The sequence below is a fragment of the Paroedura picta genome, chromosome 6 (assembly GCF_049243985.1).
Source record: "Paroedura picta isolate Pp20150507F chromosome 6, Ppicta_v3.0, whole genome shotgun sequence".
NCBI classification, from domain to species: Eukaryota; Metazoa; Chordata; class Lepidosauria; order Squamata; family Gekkonidae; genus Paroedura; species Paroedura picta.
In genome coordinates this window covers 87178079-87204226 of record NC_135374.1, presented here as the reverse complement: position 1 = coordinate 87204226, position 26148 = coordinate 87178079, and the positions used below count along the sequence as shown (strand labels likewise).

At 41.9% G+C, this 26148-nt stretch overlaps 1 protein-coding gene across 3 annotated transcripts in view; it reads left to right on the top strand.

The window, feature by feature from the left end:
- Positions 1-3818: 3818 nt before the first annotated feature.
- CRACDL (CRACD like) overlaps positions 3819-26148 on the top strand; it is a 65810-nt gene continuing 43480 nt past the window's right edge. Inside the window, exon 1 of one of the 3 annotated variants that reach the window (XM_077343474.1) lies at positions 3819-4290. The gene's annotated coding sequence lies outside the window, so the exon portion shown is untranslated. Of the gene's footprint in view, positions 4291-23707; positions 23729-23806; positions 24083-26148 lie in introns of those variants that run through there. The other 2 variants (XM_077343476.1, XM_077343473.1) reach the window with 2 other exon arrangements.

Sequence of the window (26148 nt, the reverse complement as noted above, 5' to 3'; positions counted from 1 at the left end):
AGCAAAGGTCAGGAACCAGAGAGCAGAGTGTTTCACCAGGAAGAGCAGGAAACGGATGTCCAAGCAGATGGCCATGCATTTCACCCATGGAGAAAACTGGCTAAGGCTTCTCATTAGGTAGCAACCTGGAGACTCTTAGCACTGGAACCAAAGTGCTTGCAGCTGGGCTCAATCCTTGTCAGAGTCAATGCCTTCAGCTGTGTACCATCTACTCTGACAGCAAGCTGTCATCTGTCTTGCCTGTGCTGTCTCCATTCTCCACTGCTCCAGCAAGTCTTCAGGCCTGGATTAAGCCTGTGGCTCCAAATCCAGAGATACTGGTACAAAGAGTAGGGTTGGCTCCTGGCTGGGACCAGGGCACTCTGCCCAGTAAGTCAAACTGGTCTGGATCTCCAGCTGAACTTCCATGCCCAGAAGGTGGTGCATTTGGCTTGCAAAGAGTGCCTGGTCTCCTGTGGGTCCCAGAGCATCCTCTGGCAGCACATCAGGGGATGTGGGCATGACAACTGTTCATAAATCATGTATTGATTTCAAGAGTAAAATACGCTCTTTCAGATTGCATTTGATTAATTTAGTTAATTAAAGGGATACTGTGTCTTATACTGAAGTGAATGAAAAAATCAAAGAAATGAAACTATTTTCCATTTCAGGGAATTTTCTTTTACATGATGAAGCACATACTTATGAGCATTTTCATAGTACTGCTGTTATTTTTAAGACTCCACCATTTTCTAAGTCAACTGCCTGAGAGAGAAATGAGATAAAACTACAGAACCTACTAGAATAATTATTAACAAAATAACTCTTCGGGGATGCCATTCCATATATGGATCATGGACTATTTATTAAACAGGAGTGGTCAATGAGAAGATTTGCATTATCACTAAAGACAGCAATCAAATTATTTTAAAATGCAGCACACAGCTACACTGAAGAGGATGCATTGAGAAGCAAAAGAAATTAAATTCCTCTAGTCTGAAAATATGCAAATTAAAGAATACACTTTTATAGCATGGTTAAATAGTATTTGAATATGAGAAATGCTAAATAATGTGAACTTGTAGCAAAAACAGTCTTCGGTTAAGACTGGTGGTATATCACAGAGGTGAGAGTGCCAGTCTGCCAGACTAGGATCTGGGAAACTTGGGATCAAATCTGCACTCCTCCATAGGTTGCTAGGTGACCTTGGGCCAGTCATATAGCCTCCGCCTAACTTACCTTTTAGGTGGCTGATGTGAGAATACACCAATCTGGCTTACTTCTGCTTGCTGTTTTTGTGATTGGCATATCCACTTTTCTGTTGGGTATATAATAGTGAAATAACTAGTTGCACTTAAAGATGCCTAAGCAATCCCCTATATGGTATATGCAATTTAAATTCTCTAGTACATCCAAACCAACAATGCTATCTGATTCATATGATTGTGTCAAAACAAGTTAGATGACAACTCAACTAGAATGGTAATGCACTGAAACTAAAGTAAGGAAACACCCTGTCCACACACATATTTGAATGTTGACATTTACCTATCCTCTTGCATATGATAAAGTAACAGAAATGAGTGATGAAACTCAAAGGGGAAATAGAACAGGAGCAACTGGAGAGCCAGCTTGGTGTAGTGGTTAAGAGTGTGGGCTTCTAATCTGGCAAACCGGGTTTGAATCTATGCTCCCCTACATGCAACTAGCTGGGTGACCTTGGGCTCGCCACAGCATTGATAAAGCTGTTCTAGCCAAGCAGTAATATCAGGGTTCTCTCAGCCTCACCCACCTCACAGGGTGTCTGTTGTGGGGAAAGGGAAGGGAAGGAGATTATAAGCCCCTTTGAGACTCCTTCAGGTAGAGAAAAGTGTCAAATAAGAACCAACTCTTTGTATACTTTCTAATTATCAACTGTGTGTAAGTAAGTAGTCTAATATGCAAGATTTCTCTTGGTCAATTTCCTGATGTACAGTACAATTAATTCACACATAGCAAATGAGTTTAGAATAATACATAGGAGCTTTTAATTGTATCCTTCCCTGTTTTCTGTAAACTGCCCTGAGCAGTATATAAATATAATAAATAAATATAAATAAATAAATATAAATATAATAATAATAAATAAAAAGACTTTAGTATAAGATACTCTACTATTGGAAGGATTTACAGATGTGAAGGTTTGTTTAATTATGGCAATACTCAAAACAGTCTTGTGTCACAATGCTATGCAGGTTTATTCACAAGGAAGACTCACAATATATAGTTATACTTTCAGATAAACAAGCAGGAAGATGCAAGGACTTGCAGGAGGAATCTCATTTCCCTTCCCTCAGTATTTCCCTCACTGATTAGCCTAAGAAGGTATTGCTGAAGGATTCCTGTTCTGTATCTTCTTTGAAGGAATCTGTCTTTTAATTTCTTCTGTATATATATATATTCAGTATTTTGTTCCCAGCTTTATTTCATCCTGTCCACTGAATATAGTTTCCATGTTGATCTTTCAGAAAGCTAAATGATTCCTTGGATCTTGGGAACAGATCTCTTGTACTTTTTTTGTTATTTTCTATTTCTTTACACTGGTTATTTTAATAGTTCTCTTTGTCTCTGCATGCAGATTGCTGGAAAATTGCATTTAGACTTCTATTTCTGACACCTTTTACTTTTGCTTCTCATTGATCTTTAGCAATGTTAAGAGTTTAATCAGTCATCTGTCAAGGTTTTTGTTTTCATTTGGTATAGGAGGAATAAGATGGTACAACACTCTCCAGTCTGAGGCCTTGCAAGTCCTCCACAGGTAACATTATGACAAAGCAAGAGCAATGCAAACTTGTCCAAAGGGAATGTCACAAACACTTATTACTAAACTAGTTTGAAAGCCTGTTGCATCTAGGAATGCAACGTGCACTTGCGGTGGGCCCTCCCTGAATGCTCCATCGCCCCTACCTGCCATTCCTTCTGTGGCTGGGCCAATGGCTCTTCAGCCAGCCAGCCTGGTGCATGGCGATTGAGGTAGTTGTCATGCTGCTGGCTAGGGTGACGGCGGCTGAGCCAGTAGCCCTGGCCAATGGCTCCACAGTGGTGGCCAACTCAGGGCACCGTGGAAGTGTTTCATAAGCATGAAAGGAAGCTGATAAATGCTTTAAATAAACAGGATTACAGAAATCAATGCAAACAACAAACAGGCTACGATACGATCTACTATAAGTAGTGCAGAAATTGGCCTGTAGAATTTTACTATTTATCACCCTGTTCTACATGTAACAACTTAGTATCAGTTTACATGCAAAATGATAAAATTTCCTTAGTTGACTCAATGAGAAATGCATAAAAATACATTCACTTGCTAAGGCAATATTGTTAGAATAACAGAAAAAAATGGTATTAAGGAAAAATTAAAATTGAGGTGATGACTGATTACATTTCAGGTCTGTAAATTAATTCCAAGCCTAACAGTAATACTACAAAAATATTTACTTAAACTTTTTATAGGCTGTATCTTCAGAGAATCTGTTCAAATAGAAATGAAATCTGGGCACTCATTGCTTAACAGCAGTCAAATCTAGTTTTGTACAATGGCCTTTTAATTTTACTTCAAGGCATTTGCCTTCTGTCTGTCTGTCTACTGTGGCACCCGTTTTATAGGCAAGACTACTTGCTCTTGGTTACAAAAGTTAAAAACTGACAAATATTTTATGCCAATGAAAGCACGAGAAGCCTTGGCTGGGATTTCCAGCGTTCACCTTTGAACTGAAAACGGAGACCCGGACACACCTAAGGAAAGCGCCCCTAGCCTATTCTAGACTCCAGTATCCCAGTTCTAAAGACTTCCTATGTGGGCTCGGCGGAGGCGCCACTGCATGGTTTGTCCCGATCGCCCTTTTGCCTTCACAACAGCCCTGTGAAGGGGGCTCGGCGGAGAAACAGCGACTGGCCCAGCTCCGCGAAGGACTGAGCGCCGCCGGTCTTCCTGGTCCAAGTCCAACCGTCGAGCGGCTACAACCCCCAGCTGGTTAATCTGCTTTGCGGGCACGGAGGCTGAGGCGACCCCCAGGACTGGGGCTGGGGTGGAGGGTGCGCGCGCGCGTGTGAAACCAACTGGGGTCTGCTCCCGCCTGCTTGCAGCCAAGCCAAGGGAGCCTCGATCTCCTTTCTCCCTGGCAGCGCCCCGGGCATTTCGCTCCTCCTCCTCCTTCTTCTCGTCGCCGCCGTCGCCCGGCCTCAAGGTGTTTGCGTTTCTCTTCCCGCCTCCGGCAGCGGCAGGCGGATCCCCCGCCCTAGGGAGCCCCCTTTCGCCTTGAAGGCAGCCAGGTGAGTGCTGGCGGCGGCCCCTGGGTGGGTCGGCGAGCTGCAGCGGCAAGGGGGCTCTGCGGGCGCGTGGGAGTGAAAGTAGGTTATAGGACTGTGCCCCGGGCTCAGTTACGTGGAGCGCGTGGCTGCTCTCCGGAGGGGGGGGGGGAGCTTGGCCGGATGTCGCGCGGGGTTCCCAAGGTGAGCAGGCCAGGGCTGCCAGCTGTCGCCTCGCCGCTCTTCGAATACCTCTTTCTCTTCTCATTTCTGGCTTTGCCTCCGTTCGCTTCGCTTATACGAAGCGGGGGACCTGTTGCGGGGGCAATGACACCGCCCCTCCAGTGAATCCGGGACCCCCACCCCGGAGCGCTCGGCCGGGCTCTTTAAGTTGTAGACTCAAAGTCCTTTTCCAGGGAGCCGGTCAAGTGGTAAATCTCTGTTGGTGGCTTCGCTGCCTCTTTTTTTTTAAAGACCTTTTTTGTTGGATCGGAGAATCTCTCGTTAATCGTTATGTAAATAGAACCAAGCGCTAAGAATCTGTGTTTATAGTGGTTTAATTAATCTGCAAACGCTGACATCTCTCTTCCATATTGATAACAGTTTGGGTTGCCAATTTCAGGTTCAGAAATTCCTGGAGATTTTTGGGTGGAATCAGGGGGAGATGGGGTATGGGGGGAGGGGAGGGACATCAGTAGAGTACAGTGTTCTAAAGTCCACCTTCCGAAGTTGCCATTTTCTCTGGGAGAGTGGGTCTATGTTGTCTGGAGATCAGATGTAATTCCAGGATATCTCCAGGCCACACCTGGAGGTTGGCAATCCTGATTATTAGTTCTGTTGCCAGGATATCATGGAAATAAAACATTCGCCTTCTATCTCACTTTATCTGTGTTGATGATGATGATTGGGTGGTATGTTTAAAGTTTTATTAAGGGCCGGGGTAACTAGTCAGCACTCCAGTTTTAAAGTTGTTCGATGTGGCTGGTTTAATACCCGCAAAAGGGGAGGGGCTATCTTGGTATCTTCTCAAATGGATCTGAATTACATTAATTACAGAGTAGGTGAAATCAGACATTTATTTGTTTCCAATTCGCATCCTTTATTGCGTTTTGCTGCTACATTTATAAGAGTGAAGTAGAAAACTTAAGTAGAAACTTTTGGTCAAAAATCATCAGCAATTTCTCAATGCTGTACTGTTTTTGTCACTGGCCTTACATTTTGTCGGAGGTAAGGTTCATTGATTGACACCGTAGTTTCCACAGTAGTATATTTGCAATGGCGGCATCTGAATCCTTTGTTTCCACAGTTGTATATTTGCAACCCATTCCTATGCATGTTTACTTGAAAGCAAGATCCACTATGACTAGAAGAAGTTACTCCCTCTCAAGTATATATAAGATTGTAGCCTAATGTATACCTTGGGAAGCTTTCAGAAGATCATCCAACCACCTTTAGCACATCAAAATAATAAATATAAATACACGTTTATATCTCCACAGACAATACTTATTCATACAACATTTAAAAACATGCCGTCAAATCTAAATGTAATATGTTGTCCCAGTTCTCACTTACTGGAAAGATTACTGTCCTGCCTTTCTGATAAAATGTCCAGTGCAGATAATAACAGTAAGATCAATAAAACACCATCATTCCTAGAGTAACCTTCTAGTGCTGCCATGTAGGAGGCTCTGCCACCTCAATAAAGTTGGCAGAGGCACCTGAAGAAAAGTATCTGATGACTAAGGCAAGCCTAAAAGGAGACAGACTGATGTTTTTCATGTACCCTAGTCTCAGATCCATTAGGGTTATATAAAGATTTAACCAACACTTTGATTTGTACCTAGAAACAAAGTAGAAGCCAATGAAGACAAGTGTGATATGAGTGCTGTGGAATATATCTATCACAGGGTTGCCACGGTGTTTTGGAGTCGTGTAAGGTTTTGTGAGGTCATCAAAAGCAGCCTCTTGAATAGTGCGTTACAGTAATCAATGTAATATTGAAGTGAGGGCAGGAACATATCTGGTTGGTTCATTTCTCTTTGGGAAATGGTGCATCTGTAGTGCCAGCCAAAGTTGACGAAAGCATCTCTGAAGAAAGCTGGGACTGGTATCCTCACATTGTGAACCTGTTTCTTCAAGAGGGAGAGCCATCCCATCTAATACCTTCTATTTCTGACAATAAAGTGCAATCCAAATTTGAAGGACACCCAGAAGCACCTCTGTGTTGTCTTGATCCAGTTTCTCTTTATTAATGAAAACAGTCATCAAATCTATTAAAATCTCCAGACATCCCCATCTGATTGTTCTGAAAACAGCAGCAGTTAAATGAAGAACAGAAGAAGGCTGGTTTTTAACTCTGCTTTTCAGTACTTGAAGGAGTCCCAAACCCGCTTACAAACACCTTCCCCTTCTTCTCCCCACAAAAGACACTCTGAGAGGTATGTAGGGATGAGAGAGCTCTGAGAGAACTGCTCTGCAAGAACAACTCTAACAGAATTTTGACTAGCCCAAGGTCATCCCAGCTGACTGTATGTGGAAGAGTTGGGAATCAAACCTGGTTCTGAAGAGGCTGATGCTCTTAACTACTACACCACAAATTAAATTTGTATCCTTCTAATACATGAGCATGGTGGGTTGAATACAGCCATCTAGCACTGCATAGATCAGAGATTTTCCACAAAGATAGTAGATCTTCATCCACTTTCCCTTCCATTCCCTGCATGCCATTTCTGACCCCACGGAAAGTTGACTCCCTGGGTAAAGTAATAGTCACATGGGTAACTGATCTGTAATGGGGATACAATACATATATATTGCAAAATGTATAATGTCTTTAGAGTTTGTGTATCTGTATACAGAAGATATCTCTGTAGTATATGCCAACTATAATTGATCCATTGCAGTGATAACAGTAAGATTGAGGATGTTCACATCTTTGTCAAGTGCCAGTTAAACTATGTGTGATATATGCAATACTAGTTCTTATGTTGTTATTGTATGATTTGTTCAGCTTCTTAAAACATTCCAGAATATATCAAAATATAATACATTTTAAAGCCACACCTGCATATCCAGGATGTCCCATACTTTGAATTAGAGTTCAAGGGTTAGTTCACTCATTAGCCATTTATGACTTTGAATACGAGTTACAAAATAATGGAAATGTAAACAGTTGGAAATCTTTCCTCATTACTTCCAGAACCACATGTTTTGGAAGAAAACAAGTGATGCATTTTGATTGCTCTGGCCAAGTATTTCTATGTTCATTGGGCTGCAAATTGCTTGGGATTATAACTTTCCAAGGTTACTAATGTGGTGATTTTATACATATTCTAGAGTGGACCTCTCAGTCAGCAGCCGCCAACAGCAAGGATTAGATTAGGAAGGGAAAAGGCTTGACATTCTTACAGGTGTTTGTTTTTCTGGCTTTGTAATCATTGGAAAAAATATTGCATGATAACTTTGTGGCCTTATCACAAGGAAGGGAGCAGGTATTTTAATACAACACTAGCATTGAAGCAGGGATTTTGTTTCCCAAGATTGTTTATAAATCTGCTTTGTATTTAAGTCAAGACAATGCACAAAAAAAGATATTTCCCCCCTTTGTAATAATAATAATAAATAATATAATAATAAAGGGGGGCTTTATTAGATATTAAAACTTTAGAAGAAGCTCCTAGGCCTACTTGTCATATTTTCCTTCTTGCATAAGCTAGCTGTAACTTTTATTCTTTCCTTTTAATTTGGACTGTTAAATATGAGACATTTCTCTGATTATGGTGGCTCTTTCTGGTCCTGCAGTGTGATTCACACAGAGAGAATTGCTTAGCATTTATTTTGTAGGATCAAAGTAAGAATACCCTCATTAATAAGAAGTATTAAGAACAGGCGGTATGTGTCTTGAATGCCACCTTATCCTTGGGTTGTTCTTGGAATCTGGGAGGTGAAAAGAGCTGGATCAATTCCTACTTTCATGTAACTTTGTTTTCTCTGAGAAATTTATCAGGGGAACTTTGGGAAATTAGGCAGTTTAAGAAGGGCTTGTACATTTTCCCTAGTATGGCTTGTGTGTATGTGTTACATTTGAGGGGTCAAGTAAGAGACAAATCATTCATTTTTTAAAGTAAAAGATAGAGTAACGGAGTAGTAATATTAAGTGAGACAATTCAAAGGAAGTATAAATTTAAAGGCATTCTTTTGCCAAAAAGGGGGGAGCATTGGGTATTCAATTTTTTATCTGGAGGTCTGAAGAAATACTAAAATAATTGTTAAGGGGATCATAATATAGAAAATATTCCTTGGTAACGCCTCATTCACCTACCAATATGCTTTTTATCTAGAAGTACTTCCTTTCATAATTAATTACAATTTAAGAGGTACAAGTTGCATAAAAATGTGCTTAAGAAATTCTTGTGCTAGTTATCACAGCAAGCTTCTCTAAATGAATAAAATGATAGTGCTTCCTTTGCCAAGGTGCAGTGAGCATACTAGTTATACCAGCATTTATAACAACCTTTCTGACATCCACAAATCACTGCATGATATGGCACTGATACCCCCAGAGGTCTCGAAACGCCAGACCAGAGAGAACGAATAAGCCTGCCAAAGCATGACTTGCAGGCAGCGCTGGTGAGAGGCCATCTGAAGCCCTTTCTAGATACATAGAGCAACCCTCAGACGGACTTCTGGTCAACTGGATTTTTTTGTGTTCGCCAACATTTAAAAATGCCAAACACCTATGAAGGTCATAAAACATCTGAGGCTTGGTGTAGTGGTTTGGAATGTGGAGTTATTTATTTATTATTTCAATTTATTACTTGCCACTCCTAAGTGGCTCATGGTGGGTTACAATAGTCTGAATAAAATCCCCAATAAAACTCCCCTAAAGCCCCAGACAATGAGGTAGTTACTGACCTGGAGCCAGATATCCTGGAATGTGAAGTCAAATGGGCCTTAGGAAGTCTGAGCAACATTAAAGCTAGTGGTAGTGACAGCATTCCAGTTGAACTATTCAAAATCTTAAAGGAAGATGCCGTGAAAGTGCTACACTCGATATGCCAGCAAATTTGGAAAACTCAACAATGGCCGCAGGATTGGAAAAGGTCAGTTTACATTCCAATCCCAAAGAAGGGCAATGCCAAAGAATGTTCAAACTACCGCACTATTGCACTCATTTCTCATGCTAGCAAAGTTATGCTCAAAATCCTACAAGCTAGGCTCCAGCAATATGTGGACCGAGAACTTCCAGAAGTACAGGCAGGATTTTGAAGAGGCAGAGGAACTAGAAATCAAATTGCCAACATATGCTGGATCATGGAGAAAGCTAGGGAGTTCCAGAAGAACATCTACTTCTGCTAAATTCTATGCTAAAGCCTTTGATTGTGTGGAGAACAACAAATTGTGGCAAGTTCTTAAAGAGATGGGAATACCAGAGCATCTTATTTGTCTCTTGAGAAACTTATATGCAGGCCAAGAAGCAACAGTGAGAACCAAACATGGAATCACTGATTGGTTCAAAATTGAGAAAGGAGTTTGGCAAGGCTGTATACTGTTGCCTTGCCTATTTAACTTGTATGCAGAGCACAGCATGAGAAAGGCGGGATTAGAGGAGTCACACATTGGGATCAAGATTGCAGGGAGAAATATAAACAACCTCAGATATGCAGATGATACGACTCTAATGGCAGAAAGTGAAGAGGAACTAAATACTAAATCCAAAATTTGTCAACAAATTCAGGACACTGAAATCAAATTCCAAGGATCTTCAGCTGAGTAAGTTCCTGACTTCACTAAACTTAACAGAGCACACCTGTGTGCACCAACCTTTCCTGCCCATCACAGGTATCCTCAATTTTTAAGCAGAAAACATCCACCTATAGTTCAGAACTCTTCCCTTAGGACTGTCTACTGCTTCAGGAGTATTTTAAAAGTTCCTTATAAACCCTGTTGTGACTCTGAGGCACCAGGGCATACACTTGTACCCATGACAACCTGCACATCAGGTCCATATCAAAACAACAGTCAGTTTCAGGAACGCACAAAACAATTACCTCCAGAGCTTCATTTTTTGTCAATCTGCAGAACAGTTTTCTCTATCCATCCCAGAGACCAGAACAGATAAGGGTCAAAAGAGACATGAACAAGAATAATCTATTTTTCACCCCTAAGAAAGTAGAGAAGACAGGCTGGAAAACTGGGCTAAAATGAATTTCAAGAGTGAAAAATGTAAAGTTCTGCATTTAGATAGGAATAATCAAATGCATTATTATAGAATGAAGGAGACCTATCTTGGCAGTAGTATGTGCAAAAAGGATCTAGGGGGTCTTAGTAGACCATATACTGAACATGAGTTAGCAGTGTGACTCAGTGGTTAAAAAGGCAATTGGGATTTTGGTCTATCAAAAGTTTAGTGTCCAGATTGCGCAAAGTGATGGTATTGCTTTACTCTACTCTGGTTAGACCTCACTTTGAATACTGTGTTCAGTTTTGGGCACCACAGTTGAAGAAAGATGTAGACAAACTGGAGCACATCCAAAGGAGAGCAACAAAAATGGTGAGGGGTTTGGAGACCAAGACGTATGAGGAAAGGATGAGAGAGCTTGTTCTATTTAGCCTAGAGAAAAAAATGACTAAGGTGATATGATAGCCATCTTCAAGTACTTTCAGGGCTGTCACATAGAGAGGGAGCACAGTTGTTTTCTGTTGCCCCAGATGGTCGGACCAGAACCAATGGGATGAAATTAATTCAAAAGAATTTTCAGCTAAACATTCAGAAGAAGTTCCTGAAAGAGCAGTTCCTGAGTGGAACAGGCTTCCTTGGGAGGTGGTGGGTTCTCCTTCCTTGGACATTTTTAAGCAAAGGCAGGATAGACGCCTGCCTTTAGAATTTAGACAGATTATAGGTGGTCGGGTGGAAGGGATTGTGTCCATGCTTGGTTCTTGTGGCCCTTTCTTGCATTCCCAGGGAAATGCCGATTACCAGTTTGGGTTTCGAAACACAAATTTCCTCCAGGCCAGACTATCCATGGATTCCGAATTTTTTGGGGGGAGGGGCATCATCTGGGCATGGAATTGGGGTTACTGTGATGGGCAGGTAGTTGTGAATTTCCTGCTTTCTGCAAGGGGTTTGACTAGATGACCTTGATGGTCCCTTCTGACTTTATGATTCTATGACCAAAGACATGACAATCGCAATAATAAAAAGCAAGTCATCCTCCCCCATGCATCTCACCTGCCTCATTGGGCTGTTGGTGGCCAACACAGATGCTATTCAGTGAGGCAGGATACATTTGTGTCAATTCCAAGAATTCTTCAGACTATTCCAGGCTCAAATTACCAGAAAACAAGATTCTGAAATAAAGGGTCCCCCGAAGATCAAGCAGTGCCTCATATGGTGGACAAAGGACAGAAATTTGAAACAAGGAAAATTCTACTTCAACAAGGAGCATCAAATCTTCACAGATATAAGTCTGACTATTTCAGAGGCAATACTGGATGACATGCCAACAAAGGTGTTGTGGTCCTCAAACAAGATGTCCCTACCAGTAAACCTAGTGGAACTTTGGGCAATTCACATTGTTATGGCATGTTATGTACACTTAGAGCACACACTGGAGGCAGGAGGTATTGGGGCTCCCCTCCATAGGCCTGCCTTTTGACAGCTCCCACTGGTGTACCAGTAGCCTCAGAATCTGGTGGTGAGGGATTCTACAAGACCCTATTCCTTCTCCTCCTCCAGCTGGCTCCCTCTCTAACAGCCCATGAAGGGCAGTCAGATACCTTCACTTGGACCCCTTAAATGTGGTTTGCCATGCCTACATCTAGCAAGGATTGTTTCTCCTTATGAGTAGCAGGCAGCTGACTGGCCTGTTGCAGTAAGGACTTGCCAGCCGGGGATGGGGGAGGGGTCTGCATTCCTACACAAGGACACTTTGTCCTGAACACAAGCAGCCAAGAGAAAAAGCAGTCATTGTTGCATTTGCCTAACACTGTTCTGCTCAAAAGACTTACAGGTATTCCATCTAATGATACAGATTCTAAAGTTAATTTCATGTGGGTAGCCATATTTGTCTGCAGTAGTAAAGCAATATTTGAGTCCCTCCAGTAGCATCTTAAGACCAACAAAATATTCATGACTCCAAGCCGAAGGTAATTCTAAAGCATACAGATTCCCTCAGATTCTTCCCTGCCCTATTCCCACCCAGTAGAGGCCACCCCACCGCACACATTTAGTTCGTTCCTCGCACTCTGCACCTTCTGCCATCCTCCCCCCTTCATCAGTGTAGAAGCTGCGCTATTGCTTATATTTACCATCATGTCTATTTTGGGCTAGGGTTTTTTTGGTGGGGAGGGTGTCGAACAGAATGAGTTATCGCTATACTTAGATTGCTGGGGGAAATTATTGACAGGGAAAGGCTGAGGTACAAGCTGGAGTCTTCAACATTAATGCAAACGTGTTCAGAAGTGGTGGTTTCTCTGTGTGTGCTCCCAAACACAGAACAGGCTAATGGGCACTTTCCCACAAAATGTGGCATTATTTTACCCTTTAATTACGCAGTTTGATTTGTATCATAACAAAACATTATTACAGTCCAATGCAAGTGTGAGTACTCCCCAAGAACTTCACACTTGATGGAAAATTCAGATGTTGACCCAAGCTTTGTTTACCCAACGCATACAGAGAATAAAAAGCATCAACACTAGCTTATTTGGGAAGGGGGCAGGGGAAGATTAACAACTGGAAGTTGACTGACACATCTGAAATAGTTTCTATTGTTATGTGCAGTAACCATTTTTTGTCTCTGCCATTAGATAGGGTTAGCAGATGCCTGTGGAGTCACCCTTGTTGCAGTGTTCTTGGCTATCAAGTAGTGGCCAGGAAGAAGGGCAGGAGCGTTCATACATTACATCTGTCATTAGAATGTGTCCCAACTGGCTTGTTGCTAGGTTCACACACATGCCTTCCTCCTGCATTTGTTCCAGCACGGAGCACGATGAATGTATCATTTAGTTATCATGATGAATGAGTAAATGTGTGAGGTTTAGCCAGAGTTAGGGTTGGGTGGTATGGGGAACCAATTGTGGTGAAACAACACACTTGCATTGGTACTTTAGATCCTTGATTACTCTATTCATGCTTCAGATTACGAACCCAAGTTTAGAGGGTAGCTGGGATTGTTCATGAGACAGGGAACAATATTGCATGAACCAGTTTTTACTGTAAAATGACCAGGCAAGATTTTGTTCGGCACAGATGAGTATTGCTAGGTTTTCTAATTGTTGAGCGATTGTACAAACCCATTACATTCTTATGATGGGGTCGCAGAGGTTCATTACTGAAGTCAGATTGATGTCACAGTTAGACCTAACAGAATTGTCCATTGATTCTGTACAACTATGTCCCTTCAAGCCATTTACTTATTTAGGGATTAAAATTGTTCTACGCTTGTCTGATTTGCTTAAAGTTTATGTGTTACCGTTAATTGGAGACATTTCAGAAAGAGCTCAGAATTGCATAGCTGTCTTTCATACTTAAGACTTACATAAATTAATAAATTATGTACATATATTGGAGGCTTTTAGATGACCAAACTGGACTTTTCCTCTTCTGTCTCAAGCAGAGTAAAAGTTAAAATAACCATTTGGTAAGCTTATTTGGAATGGTAAAAACACAGAGTTAATATAACAATGCATGGTAAAAACATTGGATCAGCTTATTTAGCTTGACAATGAATAATAAGGCCATTTTAATTGCATTTTTATATGAGAAATATGCCAGCTTCTCAGCTTGATCTAATCAGCATTGCATTCTTTCAGGGAAAAGAATTTTGAATTTCCTTGAGAATAAAATATGGCTTTTGTAACTACCAGTCTGGAGGTAGGAATAACAATAGTCATTCTGATCTATACCTCTTCAGATTGCAGATGGAGATGTGTTCATGATGGAGATCTTAGAACAATCAAAACAGAGCTCTTGTTTATGTTTGCATACTGATATCCTGCTTTGCTGATTATTGTCTTCCAGAGTTGTTTATATAGCCAAGGAGACGAGCTCTGTCCTCATGTGTAGAATCTACAAAGGCAAGGAAAAGAGAATGAACGAGAAAAGTAAATGAGAGAGATGTTTGACAGTATTTAGATACACTTGGGCCAGGTTGATCTTGTTCTGATTAAAGTGATGCAATAATTCTGGCATGACAATGGCTAGAATGTTTTTCCCTCCCTTTTGCTCAGGTCTGGTGGGTTCCAGGATCAGACCAGAGGCTGTTTGTTCTCCTCACAATGTGTTATGCTTGGATTCATTTGTTCCTAAGGTTGGCCTCCAGTGTTCCATCGACCCTTCTGAAACTTCAGTCAGTGTTTCCAGTTGTGTCGGGCCCAGCCGGCCTAAATGAGACCCGCTTAACTAGGGTACCTTTTGTCATCATATTAGTCGAACGGAGAACTTGGGTTTTCAGGAATGACAGATATCTAAAGGCTGAAAATATGGTCCGACACACAACCATTACAAACTGAAAAAAGATCCACAAAACAAAATTTCTACCCTGGCTATCAATTTATGTCTAGATATCCGAAATATCTAGTAGATTCCTCCCCTACCACAATTTCAGAAAACCTTTATTGGCATGAAATTAAATATACATAGACAACAAAAGATAAAAATTCCAAACAGAGTTATATGAATGACAGTGAAAATGTGTATACTGCAACTGGTATACATTAAAGAGAGGTTTGTCTCTGAAATAATCAGCAATTTTTTTGCAATGTCCACAATCATTGAAGGCTCCTAGTAAATATCTAATATATATCTGGTAGTACAATTTGACTAGATCAATTCTTGACTAGCATTTAGCTCGCTGTTTAGTTTCCTAACAGGGGTTGTTAAGCAGTTGAACAACAAGTACCTGTTTAATAGGGTCAAAGAAAAATTAGCAATTTTTGCATAAGAATTTAATTTCTAGTATGGATAATTACTTTTGAGACCCTTTTGAAGTTGTTTTACAAGGCTAGTAGGCCCTGAGAGATCTCTCAAGGTTTTTCTTAAAACACTGGGTTGACTTTGATTAAAATTCCTGGATTTTGTAAATAGCATGGGAATCAAATAGAGTCACAAGCTCTGAGTTGAAAAATACTTGGGGCCATTTCGCACGGCTTCAAAATAGCACAATGGTTGCTAATTGAAAACGCTACTAATTTGCCTTAACGCACGACGTCGCAGACAATCTGCAACACTCCTGAAACCAATCAGCAAAAAGCGCTTCGTTGTAGCGCTTTTAGGGGAATCCAGAAAAGTGGATTCACCCTCCGGATAGCGATACACTCCTGCAACCAATCTGCAACACTAGCGCTAAAGACCTGTGCGTTACCATTGTTGCGGGTTCTTCAAAGTCCCTCCTCCTGAGCCTGTCCTCCAAACTTCCGGCGAAGCGATCGCCATTTTTTTTTCTCCGAGCGAGCGGGGATAAACGCACCAGCGAGCCTCTTTCTGTTTAGAGGCTTCCCTGGCTTCAGTCCTTCACCTTTAGTCACTAAGCACAAACCACATAAAAGCCCGTTTGCTGAAATAAAGTCCCTTTATTTTTTACACATTAATTCAGCCGAAAATCGGGCCCGTGAGGGGGGGGGGGGATTTTTTTTTTATCACTCGAGGCAGCGTGCCAACGATCATACAATCAAACGACAGCTCACATTAGGCAGCTGGATGGGTCTCTCCGTTGCAACGAATCTACCTAGATTCGTTGCTATGGGTCTGTTTGTTTTTTAAAAAAACCTTTCTTAAAGGGAAAGGGGCTGTTTGGGAGCATGCTAACAGCTGCCCATTGGCTGCTTGACGGCCAGGGGCGGGACGAGCTTGGCAATAGCGCTTCCTTTCTAGCGATTTCTGCCGAGACCGGAAGCCTGTGGGAAACGCTAAAAAACGCAACTGATTCCACTACAAAGGCAGGTATGCATAACGACGAATTCCACTATTTTAAATGGCGATTTTTCATTCCGCAAACAATTTGCAACAAAAATCCCCGTGCGTAAAGGCGTAAAGAGACGTGCGTAAAGGCGTAAAGAGATGTAAAGGCGTAAAGAGACGTTGGGTGTGGAGCTGGGAGTGGGCGAGTAGCCCACAGCCCACCATGTTAGCTACACAATTAGAATTTCACTGAATGTTCAGGATAATACATGTCATTCAAGGTTAGTGCCATGAAATTAGAATGTATTTCTAACATGTTCTCTACATTCTAAGCAATGTTTGCATCCCCTTCTGAAGATATCATTATGCTGAATTAAAAAATCTGTTCAGCACATGTGAGTGTGCTGCAATCAGATAGGGTAGGCTCACCTTACAGTAATCAAAATGAACTTGTCAATGAATTTTAACTAGCTTTCACTAGTGAAAATGTGATTTTGAGTTGCCAGGGGGTGGGTGTGTCTGTTGAATTGTCATATTTGCTCATTTGTTCTGTTGTTTCAGTTAAACAACGTTATATAAATATGCCCATGAGCCATTGGTATGAAATTCAGAATATAGCTTAAGACATTTTTCTGTGCCCTAGAACAATGGGTGTGTTCATTATACTGCATTAATGGAAGAGTTGGAACAAGAAGGTCTTATAACACCATTCAGCAATGAAGGAATGTATGTGAACTAATACCTGCATTTGTTATGGGTGTATACCAAAATCTAAATTGGGCTGATTTACTGCCTATTCAAATTTTTTAAATTTCATTTCACTAGGCGAATGATTTGGTCCTTTGTGTGGCCAACAAATGCAATAGTCAGTTATGAGAATGAGGACATGACCTGCGTGGCTGATATGACCACACCCAGGAACTCCCCCTCTTAGGCATTAGATTCCAGGTAGCTCCTTAATTTACTGATGAGCTACAGGCAAATAAAATACAAGGGAGATGGCTAGAGCAACAGTGGTGGAAGACAAATCCAGTATGACAAGGGCTAAAGCACATTTTAAAGTATACTCCATGGCAGTGATGGTAGCAAACAAATAATACTTTCCCATTACCCCTTGCATCTGCATAGTGTAGTCCTGCAGAGCAGTGCTGTTGGGATCTTGGCTTCAGGAAGACGCAAACTACTTGGTGGCCCACTCTGATTTTTTTGCTCAACACTTTGCAGATAAAATCTCTCACATCAATTTAGTCTTGGGTTCTACATTAGCAGTGATGGTGCCAACTTATCCAACTGTTTGGTGTACTTTGCCATTTATTGGAAGTGGAAGAAAAGAAGGCTTTTATACCCCACTTTCCCCTTACTTAAGAAGCCTCAAAGTGGCTTACAATCACATTCCACATTCCCCTCTCCCCAACAGGCACCTTGTGAGGTAGGTGGGGTTAAAGAGTTCTGAGGAAACTGACTGGCCCAAGGTCACCCAATAGGCTTCATGTGGAAGAGAGGTAACCCAGTAGGCTTCACGTGGAAGAGTGGGGAATCTCTTTGCTGCTCTTTATCACTCTTTATCAGCAAAAAGAGTTTGCTGCTCTTTATCACCACATTATGCTGGCTCAGTCTGAGGATGTGGATAGGGTTCTTGGAGGTTTGGGTGCTTGTATGACCTTCCTATATGCGTAAATCTACTAGAGGAGGTTGACTGGTTCCGTGACTTAGTGCCTCCTTGAGGGGTGGGGTGGTTGCCTCAGCCTTGAAAACAGACTGTGGTTCATCCACTAGTAAAGAAGTCTACCCTTGGGATTTCAATAACTATCTTCCAATCTCCAGTGTTCCTTTTGTGAGCAAGGTAATTAAACAAGTGATAACTGAATCACTTCAAGCACTCCTGATGAAGCAATTTATCTGGATCCTCTCCAAGCTCGGTTTGGACCTGGTTATGGGACTGAGACTGCCTTTGTTGACCTGTAGATGGACAGAGGAGTACAACTCTGGATTCTCCAGGACCTCTCAGTGGCCCTCAGTACCGTTGATCATGGTACCTTTCTGGATTGCCTTTCCAGGTTAGAACTGAGAGGCAGTGTTTGCAGGGGTTCCAGTCCTACCTGGTGGATAGGCTTCAGAAGGTGGTATCGTAGAAGTGCTGTTCAGCCTCTTGGTCTTTGGGATCCCCTAAGGTGTCCTATGCTTTTTAACATCACCTGAAACCGCAGTGTGAAGTCATCTGGAGACTTGGTCTGGGTTGTCCCGATATGAAATGACAGCCCCGTCACATTTTCTGCTGTTCCTAGGTAGGTAGAAACTCTGAACTACTGCCTGGAGGAAGTTTTTGAATGGATGTAGGCTAATACACTGAAGCTGAATCTCAGCAAGAAGGAAGTGCTATTGGTGAGGTGGAAGTCTGATTTCAGTGCCACCCATTCTGAATGGGGTATCACTTCCATTGAAGGTACAGGTGCATAGTTTGGAAGTGCTTCTGAACCCAGGTCTACTGCTGGGTAGCAGTTGTGGCCAGGAGTGCCTTTTAGCAACTTCAACTAGTTAGCCAAGCATGGTCTTTCTGGGCAGAAAAGATCTGGCTGCTGTATTCGGGGTTGAGAAATTCCTGGAGATATGATGTTGAAGCCTGGGAAGGGCGAGGTTTGGGAAGCAGAGGGAACTCAGTAGGGTATATTGTCATATAGCCCATCCTCCAAAGCAGCCATTTTCTCCAGGGGAACTGGAGTCTGGAGATCAGTTAAAACTCCAGATCTTCAGGCCCCATCTGGAGATTGAAGGAGAGTGACTGTTCAGAGTTGCAGATAGCAAATGGGATGGTAATATGTAGGCTGAGCCACAGGTAAACCAGGTCCCCCAAGCCACAAGGATGAAATAATTATAGATTACATTTAGAGGATTTAAATGCCATTGACTGGTGCCAGCATGTTAACAAAGGAACATTATATTAACAACAAATTAGAGGTCCTTGCCACCAATGAAACTAATTAGAAAACATTGCATGTTTTGACAAGTTTTCTGTGTGAATTTTGAAACTCAAAAATGGAACAGGAATAATTAGAGGAACTGTGAGGAATATTTGATATGGCTAAAGGTTCAGTATTTTTCCATTTCCCATCTGGAGGTTGGCAACCCTAGCTTACATCTAGATTAGAAGAAGAGGAAGAAGAAGATTTGATTCTTATATGCCGCTTTTCTCTACCTGAAGGAGGCTCAAAGTGGCTTACAGTCGCCTTCCCTTTTCTCTCCCCACAATAGACATCCTGTGAGGTGGGTGAGGCTGAGGGAGCCCTGATATCACTGCTAGGTCAGAACAATTTTATCAGTGCCATGGCGAGCCCAAGGTCACCCAGCTGGCTGCATGTGGGGGAGTGCAGAATCGAACCAGCATGCCAGATTAGAATTCCGCACTCCGAACCACTACACCAAACTAGCTAGATTACGGACCGGTCTGTGGATCAGTTGGTACCGGGCCTCGGCTCCTCCTCATCCTTCTCCCTGGTTTCTGCCTCGGGGGCTGATCTGCCACTCTGCCACTGGTTCACCTTTGGTGCTCTCCAGCGGCCGCCATGGCTGGGCTTCCACCTTAGTGTGGCACTGCGCAGCTGCTGCTGGCAGCGCCCCCCAGCAGGCGGTGGGAAGTCGGGGGTGCCAGCGGGAAAGCAAGTGGAGCAGGGGCTCAGGTGGCAGCAGTGACGTCCCTTGGCAAAAGACTACCCCCCCCAGGCCTCAGTAAAATTGTCAAGCATTGACCGCTCCCCGGTGATAAAAAGGTTGGGGACCACTGCTCTATATGGCTTCCAATGTGTGCTCGCTTAGGATGGCATTTTTAATGAGAAAATAGGGTTGTAGTTTATTTTTGCTGTTTATCATATGTATTAACTTGTTTTTAATGCATTGATTTCTCATTCTTTAGTCATGTTTTATATGTTTTATTGCATTGTTTTTACATTTTCTAATCCATCTTGGGTTTCCGTAAGAAAGAAATATATAAAATGAATTAATAAAGAAAATATTCTGTACTTCAGTTCGTATCTTGTACATGGGAAAAGTGATATCACTGTGAATTCAAATGCTTCCATGGGAATAATGCCTCATGTTACCATTAGGAATCAAATAACAAATTACATTTCTCACATTACTGTATCCACTTTAAAGTTAAAGCTGGAGATTTTTTTGTCAAATTCTATGAGGGAGTACAACTGTCATCATATTTCTCATAACATTTAATAATCTAGTTTATCTAGCAGTCCCTAGTTTTGTCTCACTGCTTGAATGAATTATTCATTACCCTGCAGTTCGTATGTTGGTGAAATTTAAATTGCTTTGCTTGTAAAGATTACTCAGTGTGGAAAAACTGAAATGTATCTGTTTCTTTGAGGTATCCTATGATTATATTATATTTCAGTTTAACATCTGCTGTGTTAAAGCAGTTAAATGAGGGAATCTTTTAATTAGGCTGCTTGGCTTTGGCAGATTTTCAGTGCTGTTCTTGTGGCAAGTAAGAGGCGATTCTTTCTTTCAAGTCAGAATAACAATAGGCTAGAGCAAAAATGGTAGTGTTGCTTGGTTACATTTCATCACTTGGGAATCAGCGCTCCAAATGGCTCATGGGAAGCCAAATTGTAAGGTGATTTCTCAGTAGTGCATTAATGTGATATGCTAAGTTGTGACTGGCTAAACCTCATGTCTTAATGTTCAGCTGTGAAGAAGAAATAAAAGACTTTTAATCCTTTTAGAATCACTTTTAATACTTCAAAAACATTCTTAAGTCATTTGTGTGTGTGTGTGTGTGTGTGGGGGGGGGGTGATCTGAATTTAATGACATTTCCTGTGGGAAATCAAGGCTAGATTGTATTATATTGTGTCATAAGCACAACAACTTAGAATCATAGAATCATAGAGTTGGAAGGTACCTTGTGGATCATCTAGTCCAGTGGTCCCCAACCTTTTTATCACCGGGGACCTCTCAACGCCGCGGACCACTCACCAGGGACCACTCAACGCCTTTTACTGAGGCCCGGTGGTGGGGGGGTAGTTTACTCCTCTACTCTCAACCACTGCCCTAGCACTCTCTGATTGCTATGGTAATGTTTAAACATCCTTTCAAAATAAGATACAGACACGCCACAACAATGAAGTGTGTTGTAAAGGGCTGGGGGGGATGAAGTAAAGGGCCGGGGGGGGGGGGAGAAGGCTACAGATGAAATTACAAGAGTAATGTACCATAAGGGCATTTATAAACTTTTGGGAGCCAGCGTGTTGCCTCCTGCCCCTAACGAACTGGGCTCTGGCTAAGGGGACTGGGAAACTTCCTGCCCCTGGTTCCCAGTTGCTGCTTGGTACACCAGAAATTTGGGCAAAAAAGTCACGTCATGCCAATGCCATGATATCGCTTCTAATCATACTACCAGAAGTGATGTCATGGCATTCTGCAATGCCCAGAAGCCGTGGAGGGTTGCCAGCCCTCAGGTGGCAACCCGGTTCTGGTTCATGAAACTTTGTGGTACAATAAATGTGTTGGTCTTTAATGTCTCATAAGACTGTTATGTACATTTAGTACCTGCTCAAAGAATGTTTATCACATGGCAGTTAATTTGTATTTATTATTATTTTATTATTTAGTATTTATTATACTGTCATCGAACTGGTCTGTGGCAGTTTACAGTATGTAAAATACAGATCCAAACCATAAAACAACAATGTCAACAATATAAAACACCCCCCCATTAAAACATAACTCTAAAACTCTACAATATTGCAGATGGTGGTAATAGTTAACAACCAAACTCATTCCCCACACAGGGAACCATTGGTCCGGTCTAAAATCTGGCAGATCTCAATGAACGGAGATGATATCAGAAGGGGTTGATCACCTCATGGCTCAGGAACAGTCTAATACTGGCCCAAAACCCTAATGGGAGGGGGGAACCCAATCTTATTTATCTAATTACTAATAATTAATAGTTCCTAATTCAAATGCAAGAATCTGCTTCCATGATGTCACCAGTCTTCCTCCGTTGGTAGAAGGCTCCCTGAAACAGCAAGACTTCTTGCTTAGAAGAAGACTGCCCTTAGAAGTATCCTGCCCAGAGCCTTTGTTGTCAAGTCTTTATTTTTAAAGTACATCTCTTTAGTCTCTGTATCATGCCAAGGATTTTTTGAGTGCCTTCTTAATTTAGAAGTTCCAAGGATTTTGATCAGATTTTCTTCTAGGTTGATTAGATTTATGGTTTAAGCCTTGGACCCATTTCCAAATGCCCATAGTTGTTCAGTTAAAATCCATGTGTTTGCCTTCAAGTTAAGCTATTGAAATCAAGGGTTTGCAGAGGAGCTTCTTAGGCCAATTCTGCACTGACCATAGTTGCCAACTCAGAAACAAGAGAGGGACATGGAGTAGTATCTTTGGAATCAGGATTTGCTAGCAGTTGGATTTGGGCAATAAGAGGTGGCATCTTCAACTATCCCTCCCACATATTTCACAGAGCAGCTATCCAATTACAATAATAACAATAACAACAGTAGTTTGGTTTTATACCTGCTTTTAACTGCCTGAAGAAACAGCTTGCAATTGTCTTCCCTTCCTCTCCCCATAACAGACACCCTGTGAGGTAGGTGAGGCTGAGAGAGCTCTGACAGGACTGCTGTGTAAGAGCACCACTTTCAGGGCTGTGATGAGCCCAAGGTCACCCAGATTGCTGCATGTGGAAGAGTAAAGAATCAAACCTGGCTCGCCAGATTAGAAGCTGCCGCTCTTAACCACTACACCATGCTGACCAGGAATTTAGGATAAGGGTTAGGGTCGCCCATTCTGGATTGGGAAATTCCTCAAGATTTGTAAAAGGAACCTGTGGAAAACAAGTTTTGGAGAGAGGAGGGACCTTTAGCGGGTCGTATCCTCCAAGGCAGCCATTTTATCCAGGGGAACTGATATCTATATTCTCTCCAGTATTCTACCATTCTACAAGGTGGTTTATTGTTATAACTATATTGTTGTTATTGTTATCACCACATTATTATTATTATTATTATTATTATTATTATTATTATTATTATTATTATTATTATTATTATTATTTATTTGATTTGTATGACCGCCGCTCTCGGAAACCGGCTCGCGGCGGTTCACAACATTTTAATACAGATACAATATATTAACCATTAAAATTCCCCATTAAAACCCCATTAAAACAATGACAATTACAAACTGAGTTACCTGTACCGTTCCTGTTTCATGTAGACTGCCCTGAACCTTTGGGCAGGGCGGTATATAAATACAATAAATAAAATAATAAGGGTGCTAGGTACCTTTCAGAATCATTACATTAATATTATATGGTTAAAAGTATGCAAATATTTTGTCCTAGATACAGTAATTCTTTTTGGGGAATCTCCCCTCCCCCTGTGATTTTTCAAAAGGAGATTAAAACTCATGTTATAACATCCCTTGTGAAAAGAAAAAAGGTATTAAATGTTTGAGGATTTCCATGTTATATCTTTTATTTCCTCAGGAATCAGGAAGACCTTAAGCTTCCAGAGCAGCTACAAACTCTACTAAGAATTCAGGTCAGGAACTCCCTTCCTGTTTCCTAGCAACTCAAGGATAGTGGTGCTTTCTTCTTTGACTGAAATCATTCAGAGGCAGATACGGGGATCCTTTGCAGGGCCCAAGGCAATGTTGAGCATACATTTGGAAGGCACACAGTAGAGTAGCATGATACCTGACTGTTTTCAAGAAGAGGGCTGTGCCTCTTAATCAGATGGAATCAACGCTATTTCAGAATCCTTTCATGTGAACTTGAAAGCACCAGCATTCTGCTTTCATTACAGCTTAGACATTTGGCGAGGTGAAGGATTTCTTTTGAAACCTATGCAGCCCTTTGTGTCCTACTGAATCTGGCAAAACAAAATTGTGTACAGGTAAGCAGCTGGAAATCAAATGTTCTGAGTCTAATCAAAGGCAAACTTCTTAGTGTGTTAATGGGCTTCTTGGTTACTCAGGGAGACAGGACTGAGCTGTGCAAACATTGTTCTATTGTACTCCATCAAATGGTCTGCTGCTTTTGCTTACTTCCGTTTGTATGATATAGAAAACAGCCTTTATGCTTTTCTGAATAATTTGATAAAGAATTAATTTAAAGAAAAATCGCTAGGGCCATGGAAATAACTAGCCAGAAGGTGATACAAAAATATAATCATGTGTTTGTCAAGCAGTCAGCAACAGTGACTTGTATAAGTTTCTGCTCTTTTTAAAATCCTGGGAATTTTTGCTTTTCAACTTCATTTTGCTTCTCTACCACTAAATCTTTATGATTTGTTGCGAACATTAGAATTGTGTGTCATAAACTACTTTGACTTTCTCATGTTGTATTTTGGGGTGTATTCAGTCATAGAATAACAGGAGAAAACATGAGATGACCGGAAACACCCCAAAATAATAATGCTGTACATACCAGAGGTTTTGTTAATTGTTGATCATTACAATGAGAGCTTATCTATACAATGAACCAAAGCAGATTTCTAATTGTATTTTATCCTTTGCAAGATTCATGTGCTTGAGAAAATAGTGTAATACGTAGTCCATCAGTAATAGTGACTGGAGTAGGCTTTCTGCATAGGAGGAAGTTTTGTGAAGAGTGGGGAAGTGTTCTGACCATTTAAAATTTTTAGGCTGTGCCTTTCTGTGCTGGGGAGATCAGGTGCACAGCTTGCACAGAGTAAGAAAGAGAAGGTTCCCAAATAGAAGAGTTATTGCTTCGGCCTTGCTGGTATTTAGAACTTTTCTTTTAAACAGTTACCTGAAAAAAAACCCTACCAGAAAATGACCCAGATGAATCTGTGTGTGTGTGTAAAGAGTTAACTTGCATTGATTGTCCTTCATAGAACCACGGTTATCCAATAGACATTCATGAACCTGCTTGCATGGGTTGTTCTCACAGAAGAGCCAGTTTGGTGTAGTGGTTAGGAGTGAGGACTTCTAGTCTGGTGTGCCGGGTTCATCTAACCTGTTTTGACTCAGAATCATAGGAATCAGATAGCATTGTTGGTTTGGGCATACTAGAGAATTTATCTTGCATGCAGTGGTCCCCAACCTTTTTTTCACTGGGGACCAGTCAACACTTGACAATTTTACTGAGGCCAGGAGGGCAGGATAGTCTTTTGATGAGGGACGTCGCTGCCGCTGCCTGAGCCCCCGCTCCACTTGCTTTCTCGCCGATGCCCCTGACTTCCTGCCGCTTGCTGGGGGGCGCTGCTAGCAGCAGCTGTGCAGTGCCACGCCGAGGGGGAGCCCTAGCTATGGTGGCCGCTGGAGAGCACCAAAGGTGAGCCAGCGGCACAGTGGCAGGGCAGCCCCCGAGGCAGCAGCCAGGGAGGAGGATGAGCCGCGGCCCGGTACCAACTGATCCACAGACCGGTACCGGTCCCCGGCCTGGGGGTTGGGGAATGCTGGGGGATTGCTTAGGCATCTTGAACTGCAACTAGCCATTTCAGTATTATATACCCAATAGTAAAGTGGATATGCCAATCACAAAAGCAGCAAGCAGTGGTGAGCCAGCTTGGTGTAGTGGTTAGGAGTGCAGACTTCTAATCTGACTAGCCAGGTTTGATTCTGCACTCCCCCACATGCAGCCACCTGGGTGACCTTGGGCTTGCCACAGCACTGATAAAGCTGTTCTGACTGAGCAGTAATATCGGGGCTCTCTTAGCCTCACCCACCTCTTATGGGGAGAGGAGAGGGAAGGCGATTGTAAGCTGCTTTGAGACTCCTTCAGGTAGAGAAAAGTGGCATATAAGAACCAACTCTTCTTCTTCTTCTTCTTCTTCTTCTTCTTCTTCTTCTTACCTTTCAGGAAGACACCATGGCCTACACCTTTCTTCTGCTCTCTTTCCCTGTTACTTAATTTTTACCGTTTAGTCAGCTCTGTAAAATACTCAGACTTCCCCATTCTTTGCAGAGGTTCTAGTTTCACTAAAGTTGTGACATT